We start from the raw sequence: 8,528 nt of genomic DNA, 5'->3' as shown, positions 1-8,528 counted from the left end.
ACAGGTGCAGGAGTAGGCCATTCGGCCCTTTGAGCCAGCACCGCAGACACAGAGAGATTCTTGATTAGTACGGGTGTCAGGGGTTATGAGGAGAAGGCAGGAGAATGGGGTTAGGAGGGAGAGATAGATCAGCCATGATTGAATGGCGGAGTAGACTTGATGGGCCGAATGGCTTAATTCTGTTCCGAAAACATATGAACTTATGAAACCGGAGCACATGGAATCATGGGGTGAACGTGCAAACTCCACAATGGTTGCATTTGGGGTCAGGATGGAACTCGGGTCTCTGGCGCTGTGAGGTAGTGGCTCTACCCGCCGCGCCACCGTGCCGCTGTTCTTCAGACGTGAGCTCAGGTGGGACGTTCAACTGCAGGGAAGGCTTGAGGTAGGGTTGCCAACTGTCCCGTATTAGCCGGGTCATCCCGTATATTCCGGGCTAAATTAGTTTGTCCCGCACTTGTCCCGTATTAGTAGGGGTTGCCAACTTCCTCGCTCCCAAATAAGGGACAGAGGGTGACGTCACCGCGCCCGCGCCCCCACGTGACCTCACCCAGCCAGCGGCCACACGCTCCCGCTCCACCAATGGCGGCCGCCATTGGTGGAGCGGGAGCAGGTGGCCGCTGGCTGGGTGAGGTCACGTGGGGGCGCGGGCGCGGTGACGTCACCCTCTGTCCCTTATTTGGGAGTGCGGAAGTTGGCAACCTTGGCTTGAGGTCTCCTCATCCGGACTGCTGGTGGCCTGGGTTTAAAACCTCAGCCGTCACACTCCGTCGTCCTTGTCCGATCTCCTGGGCTGTTGTACCCTGGAGCCCGACGGCTGGCTGTGTTGCATCAGACCACTGCTTCTTCACTGGAAGGACCCGTGTCAGCAATATGTGGTGCATTCCGGTGGTTTTGAAATGGCGCCAGGACAGAGGGAGAAAGGGGAAGCACGACTCCACCCTGTCCTTGCAGAACCCAGTCTGTGCCACATTTCATTGCACCAAGAACCCAGGGGGGAGGGGTCCAGTCAAGACACCAAGCCCTGAAACAGTGGGGGGTGGGGGGTTGGGGGGGGGGGGGTGGGGGGGTTGGGGGGGGGGGTGGGGGGGTTGGGGGGGGTGGTCTCACAGAAACAATCCACGCTCTTTATAACCTATAAAATCTGCCTATAAAACAGGAATAGAGAGCTAATATATCACTGTGCAGCAGCTAGCAACAGCAGCTCAGTGCTGGAGAAACACTGCCAGAGGGGCAGTACTGAGGGAGTGCCGCACTGTCAGAAGGGTGGTATTGAGGGAGTGCCGCACTGTCACAGAGGGGCAGTACTGAGGCAGTGCCGCAATGCCAGAGGGGCAGTACTGAACAAAGATACTAGAGGAACAAGATGGACCACTCCGTTGAAATGCCTACACTGTACGCAAAGGAGCCATTTTAGTAGGCAAATCCCGCCGTTCGCTCTGCCTCTCGCAGTGTAATCAGTGTTTTGGGGGAACAGTATGTGTGATGATACCATTCAAATGCAGAATATATCTCATCTATCAATTCACAGATTTTTGTTATTTTTCTTTTTAAAAGTTTCTGCAAGTTTCTGCCGACTAAAATGGCGCCGTGACGTGCTACGGTTTTTAGGGTCGAGTGGTCCATCTTGCTCCTCTAGTATCTTTGGTACTGAGGGAGTGCCGCACTGTCAGAGGGGCAGTGCTGAGGGACGGCAGGCACACAGTGCCGTCGCAGGTAGAGCTGCTGCCTCACAGCATCAGAGGTCCAGGTTCAATCCTGACCTCGGGTGCTGTCTGCGCGGAGTTTGCACGTTCTCCCTGTGATCGTATGGGTTTCCTCCGGATGCTCCAGTTACCTCCTGCCTTCGAAAAAACGTGTGTGTTTGTAGGTTAATCGGCCTCTGTAAATTTCCCCTAGTTTGTAAGGAGAAAGTGAGATAACCTAGAACAAGTGCGAATGAGTGATCGATGGTTGGCTTGGACCCGGTGGGCCAAAGTGCCTGTTTCCACGCTGATTCTCTAAACTAAACTAAACTATCAATGGAATGGTGTCCAGGCCTACAGTGTCTGTGCCTACAGTGTCCGTGCCTAAAGTGTCCGTGCCTACAGTGTCCGTGCCTACTGTGTCCGGGCCTACAGTGTCCGGGCCTACAGTGTCAGTGCCTAAAGTGTCCGGGCCTACAGTGTCCGGGTCTACAGTGTCCGGGCCTACAGTGTCCAAGCCTACAGTGTCCAGGTCTACAGTGTCCGAGCCTACAGTGTCCGGGCCTACAGTGTCAGTGCCTAAAGTGTCCGGGCCTACAGTGTCCGGGTCTACAGTGACCGGGCCTACAGTGTCCGGGCCTAAAGTGTCCGTGCCTAAAGTGTCCGGGCCTACAGTGTTTGTGCCTACGGTGTCCTTGTCTACAGTGTCCAGGCCTTCAGTGTCCGGGCCTACAGTGTCCGGGCCTACAGTGTCCGGGCCTACAGTGTCCGGGCCTACAGTGTCCGGGCCTACAGTGTCCGGGGCCTACAGTGCCGTCAGGGCCTAATACGGGACAAGGGTGGTCCCGTACGGGACAAACCAATTTAGCCCAAAATGTTGGCAACCCTAGTCGACATGTGTGTATAGACCCTGATTCGGCCTAAAGGAATCAACCATCATTTTGCCTCCACAGATGCTGCCTGACCCGCTGAGTTCCTCCAGCAGCGTGTATTTAGCTTCAGATTGCGGCATCGGCAGTCTCTCATGTCTCTTTCATCAGGCGACAATCCATCTGTCTTTGGGGGGTTCTCGCTGTGTGAGAAACGTGCACGGTGCAATAATTTTAAAAGATGTTTATTTTCCATTTTTCCTCAACGCGATAGAATGAAAATCTATTGGTCCCATGGGAACTGGCTGGTCTAAAGTTGCTTGTCATTAGCAGTGAGACAGCATCCTGTTCTCCACTGAGCCCCTCTCTCCTGTTTTGTGCATTGAGAACAGCGAGTGTTTTGCTAAAGCTCTCATCGAGCTGGGCAGTTTGATGAATGTTGGTGTGGAATTGTTCTGGATCAGTTTGACAACAGCACACTACATTCCCTTGGCCTGATTTGCTGCATGGAGTTTCCTGCAGGCAACAGGGTTATAGGTTGAAATGGGGCCTCCTAGTGCCCTTTGAACTCTCTCCCGAGAATATTGCTCTTGGACAAATCCTGAACCAGATTTAAATGAATTTAAAAGGGGTTTCCGATTCCGCATGAGGCCTGGGTCGTGGAATAATGAAAGGTAAGAGTTGGGGACAAACTGCTGTTTTGTAATTCAGTGCTGCCTTGTGTTAGTTGTATTGGTTGGGAAACGGCTCCCTGTTTCCAGTGTTATTTAATTCAACAGCACAAACATAAACCTTTCAGCTTATCCCACCTTACGCTCTATCTGTGCTCTTGTAGGTTCACACACTCACTCTCTCTCTCACTCTCTCACTCACTAACACTCACACTAACACACTCTCACTCACTAACACACTCTTACACTCTCACTAACAACCACTCACTAACACACACTCACTCACTCACTCACTCACTCACTCTCTCGCTCACTAATATACACACTCACTAACGCACACTCAGTCACTCTCACACTCCCTCACTCTCACACTCACTCTCACATGCAAACACACTCACACATTAACACTCTCACAGACTCACGCACTGACACATTCGCACACTTACACACACTAACACACATACAACACACGCACGCATACACACACACGCGCATGCACACATACATGCACACACACACACACAGGCACACGCACACACACGCGCGCATGCATACATACATGCTCACACACACACACGCACACACACACACACACACACACACACACACACACACACACACACACACACACACACACACACACACACACACACACACACACACACACACACACACACACACACACACAGGAAGTGACCAACACCAGGAAACCCTGACCACATTTCCTATTCCCTGACCATGGGGCCATAAACGTAATCCCCAACAACAACTTTACCTGGGACTTTGCTTGCCCACAAAGCAAAGCCTATCATATCAGCGTCCAGACCCCACACCAGGAGGTCTGAGTCAAGACTCCATGCCGAGAGGGATGGATGGTCCAATGTTAATCAGTCGGCCGTAGGAAAGAACTGCAGATGCTGGTTTAAATCGAAGGTAGACACAAAATGCTGGAGTAACTCAGCGGGTCAGGCAGCATCTTTGGAGAGAAATAGGTAAGGTTTCGGGTCGAGACAGGGATTGTTTGACGTACCCTACAAAGTGGCAGGCAGAGTGCCCATCGCTACGCCATGGGTTTGGAGGAAGTGGGAGGAATCGTAGGAGAAGTTGTTGAGGGTAAGGACCAGCTCTGCTAGGCGGAGGAGAGTATTGGTCGATGGAAATTGGGTGGTTCGGCAGTCTAGGAAGAAACGGAGGACTTTAAGACCCTCTGGGTGGGGGATGGTGGTGTAGAGTCCCACCCCCTCCCCTGACATCAGTCTGAAGAAGGGTCTCGACCCGAAACGTCACACATTCCTTCTCTCCAGAGATGCTGCCTGACCCGCCGAGTTAATCCAGCATTTTATGTCCGCCCGTTAATCAGCGGGGCCCCGACAGATTAGGGGAGGCAGAGATCACACTTGTCGGAGCAAACACGACGAGGTGATGTGTTTGGTTCAGGGTTCCCGCTGGCCAAAGACAAACATGAAGGAACAATATTTACTGCAGATAATGGAGCCACGGAAAGGCAGAGCACAAAGAAGGCCAGTGTAATTGGACGCAGTCCTCTGGACTTCCCTTTCCAGTCCACCCACACACTGGGGGCACGTTGAGAGACCACTCCTTCCCAAGGCCGATGGAGAAAGATGAACAAACTCTTGTGGAAGAATGGAGGATTTCACTTCAGATACCTTATGAGGTGGGTGGAGGCAAGGAGAGGGAACTAAAATAGACATGGTAGTGTGGCAGCGGGCCAGTGATGTAGAGGCCTGAATTCAAACCACACTCTGAGAGCTGTGGAATTTAAAATCAGAATAATAATCTCTAGTTTGGAAAAGCGACAAAAAACTTTTTTTTATATTACTGACCACAAAAATCACTCTCGGCAACCTTGGAGTTTGAGTAACCCTTTCCGCTCATCAGCGGCAGAGATCCCTGCTTACAACACAAGGTGCTGGAGTGACTCAGTGGGTCAGGCAGCATCTCTGGTGGACATGGAGACGCGATGTTTTGGGTCGGGACCAAACTCACAGGGCCTGAAGAAAGGTCCCGATCTGAAACGTCGCCTATCCATGTCCTCCAGAGATGGTGCCTGACCCGCTGAGTTACTCCAGCACCTTGTGTTCTACACAAGACTTCCGAATCTGTGGTTCCTGGCGTCTACCAGGCGTCCCTCCTGGAGTGCGTGTCGGGTAGACAACGTCATGAAATGGAGTCACTTGAAGAAAAATGTGTTGTTTTTTCCTTTAAAGGCGGCACAGTGGTGCAGCGGTAGAGTTGCTGCCTTACAGCACCAGAGACCCTGGTTTGATCCTGACTATGAGAGCTGTTTGTAAGGAGTTTGTACGTTCTCCCCGTGACCGGTGTGGGTTTGCTCTGAGTGCTTCAGTTTCCTCCCACACTTAGGGTTGCCAACTGTTCCGTATTAGCCGGGACATCCCGTATTTTGGGCTAAATGAGTTTGTCCTCGTACGGGACCGCCCTTGTCCCGTGTTAGTAGGGTTGCCAACTTCCTCCCTCCCAAATAAGGGACAAAGGGCGACGTCACCTCCCCGCGCCCTACGTGACCTCACCCAGCCAGCGGCCACGTGCTCCCGCTCCACCAATGGCGGCCGCTGGCTGGGTGAGGTCACGTGGGGAGCGGGGGGCGGTGATCTCACCTTGTCCCGTATTTGGGAGTGAGGAAGTTGGCAACTCTACCCACACTCCAAAGCCGTGCAGGTTTGTAGGCTAATTGGCTGGTAAAAATTTGTATAAATTGCCGCCTATGGAGTAGGGGAGTGTTCGTGTACGGGATGATCGCTGGTCGGCAGCAACTCGATGGGCCGAAAGGCCTTTTTACACGCTGTGTCTCTAAAGCCTCGAGTCTATTACAACTTTGACCATACATGAACGTACTTGGGGATGTGGTGAAAGATACTTGTCGTCTCTCTCTCTCGCTCTCTCTCGGTAAAGGTTACTTTCTGGTTTATGTCCTCTGGCAGTTCCTGCCATTCTGTGTGTTTTGGATCCGTTTCTGTACTAGTTACAAGTTTCATTGGTCTGCTGGGAGTGGCCTTGTTTGTGCTGAAGTACTTTTTTTTTTTTTTTTTGGTGACTTAAAAACTTGCGCATAAACGCTTGATTCAAACCTGGGTGGCCTGGGAGAGACTTCTCCTTGGCAAGGAAGGTGCCCTTGGCAATCCCCCACAGATTCAGCCCACGCTGGCAGCTCCCCGCAACATACCTGCAACGTCACATCTGACCCACAGTCGTGAAGCTGAGCGTCTGGGTCCCCCTGCCCACCCCGCGTCTCCATCGTCTGAAATGAAGGCAAATGGAAACAGAGTAACGTAGAAAATAGGTGCAGGAGTAGGCCATTCGGCCCTTGGAGCCAGCACCGCCATTCAATATGATCATGGCTGATCATCCAGAATCAGTACCCTGTTCCTGCCTTCTCCCCATACCCCCTTGATTCCGTTAGCTCTAAGAACTAAATCTAACTCTCTCTTGAATACATCCAGTGAATTGGCCTCCACGGCCTTCTGTGGCGGAGAAATCCACAGGTTCACATCTCTCTGTGTGAAAGGTGCACAATGCTTTCCCCATTTGCGGATGGAGGTTGGGGAGAAGTGGGATCTGAGACAGGAAATCTCAGGGCGGCACAGTGGCGCAGCGGTAGGGTTGCTGCCAGAGACCCCGGTTCCACCCTGACAGCGGGTGTGGTCCGTACGGAGTTTGTACGTTCCCCCTGTGCGACCTCGTGGGTTCTCTCTGGGAGCTCCGGTTTCCCCCCACATTCCAAAGACATACAGGTTTGTAGGTTAATTGGGTTCGGTAGAACATCGGTAGAACATCCCAAGTGTGTAAGATGGTGCTCGTGTACGGGGTGATCGCTGGTCAGCGCGGACTCAGTGGGCCGAAGGGCCTGTTTCCACGCTGGAGCCAAGGACTTCATACCCTCACTGCAGTAAGGGGTTTGGCTCCAGGATCAGCCCCCTCGGCCTTCTCACGACCCACAGAGAACGCATGTGGAGGACAAGCATACTTGGCATCGAGTGATCGCTGATGATAATGTGTAAACGGTAAGGAGGAGCAAGGAACTGCAGATGCTGGTGTACAAAAAAAATGTAAAGTGTTGGAGCAACTCAGAGGGTCAGGGAGCTTCTCTGGAGACCCTTGAAACATCACCGATCTAATTCCTTCAGGGATGCTGCCTGCTTCACTGAGTTGCTCCAGCACTTTGTGCTTACTTTTTGCAAACTTTAATAAGGTGTGGATTTGAAACCTGCAACAACGCAACATGAAGAACCAGGAACGAAGGAGATTACACAAAGTGGTGGACACCCGAGAGAGAAGGAGGCGAGAGGAGGACAGAGAGAGAGAGAGAGAAGGAGAGAGAGAGAGAGAGAGAGAGAGAGAACGGCACAAGAATGGGATAAAAGGAATCATCATCATCATCGGCGGTCACTGGAAGCGAGTATGACTGTCCTCTCCATAGGGTCGGACACCCGTGCGTGACTTTGTTTAACGTGGGGAGACTGGTGCACAGACAGCCACCACACGGTCCTTGACAGATCTGGGTCAGGGTCCAGAGGCACGGAGTCCAAGACGACCTGGGAAACCTTTTCTGCTGCAGCCTTCATCCATCCGCCTTCCCAGCCGTCGTGACGCTCCACTAAAGTCAGCCATCATCCTCCCTCCGCCTGTTCCACCGTTGAGGTCTTGGTTGGATCACTCGCTGTCAGGGGACTCCCCCTCGACCTTACCACCATGGGTGACCCTACCAGGAGCGTGGCTCCAGAGGGCATCGCTCTCAGGATCTCAGGACCGCACGAGCTTCTCCACCACGACAAGGTGACCATCCACGGAGAAGGAACAAATGAATGGGAAAAAGAAAGAACGGAGACAGGGAGAGGATGAATGGGAAAGACTGGACAGAGGGAGAGTGCGAGGCAGGGATGGAAACTGGGAATCCTTTTAATCAAGTCATCGGGGATGGGGAATATGCCTGGTCCCTGGTGGCTGAACCCCAAGTCAGGGGTGGGTTTCAGGATGAACAGGCCTGAGTTTATCATTGAGCCAACAGGCACCAGGCTCATATCCTATCCCTGCCAGTATGAGTAAAAAGATTTATGCTGATCAAATCCTGGCCTGTTAACTGATTGACCCATCCCCAGTCTCTCCCGGAGTACAAGCCAGTCAGCTTGTAAAATTGGAGGAACAGCACCTCATATTTCGCTTGGGCAGTTTACAATCCAGCAGCATGAATATTAATTTCCCTAACTTCAAGTAACCCACCCTCCCCCACCCTAATCCTCTTGCTAATTTCACTGTTTGCATTCCTT

The 8,528-nt window shown here is 52.3% G+C and overlaps 1 protein-coding gene across 2 annotated transcripts in view; it reads left to right on the top strand.

Annotated features, from left to right (window-relative positions):
- Positions 1-7,553, top strand: part of LOC144608321 (MFS-type efflux pump MSMEG_3705-like) — a 51,811-nt gene extending 44,258 nt beyond the window's left edge. For both annotated transcript variants that reach the window (XM_078425962.1, XM_078425961.1), the window contains exon 10: positions 7,454-7,553. The gene's annotated coding sequence lies outside the window, so the exon portion shown is untranslated. The remainder of the gene's footprint in view (positions 1-7,453) is intronic.
- Positions 7,554-8,528: the final 975 nt, after the last annotated feature.

The sequence above is a fragment of the Rhinoraja longicauda genome, chromosome 31 (assembly GCF_053455715.1).
Source record: "Rhinoraja longicauda isolate Sanriku21f chromosome 31, sRhiLon1.1, whole genome shotgun sequence".
Taxonomy (NCBI): Eukaryota; Metazoa; Chordata; class Chondrichthyes; order Rajiformes; family Arhynchobatidae; genus Rhinoraja; species Rhinoraja longicauda.
Note: the sequence above shows the minus strand (reverse complement) of the source record. Positions and strands in the feature narration are given on the sequence as shown.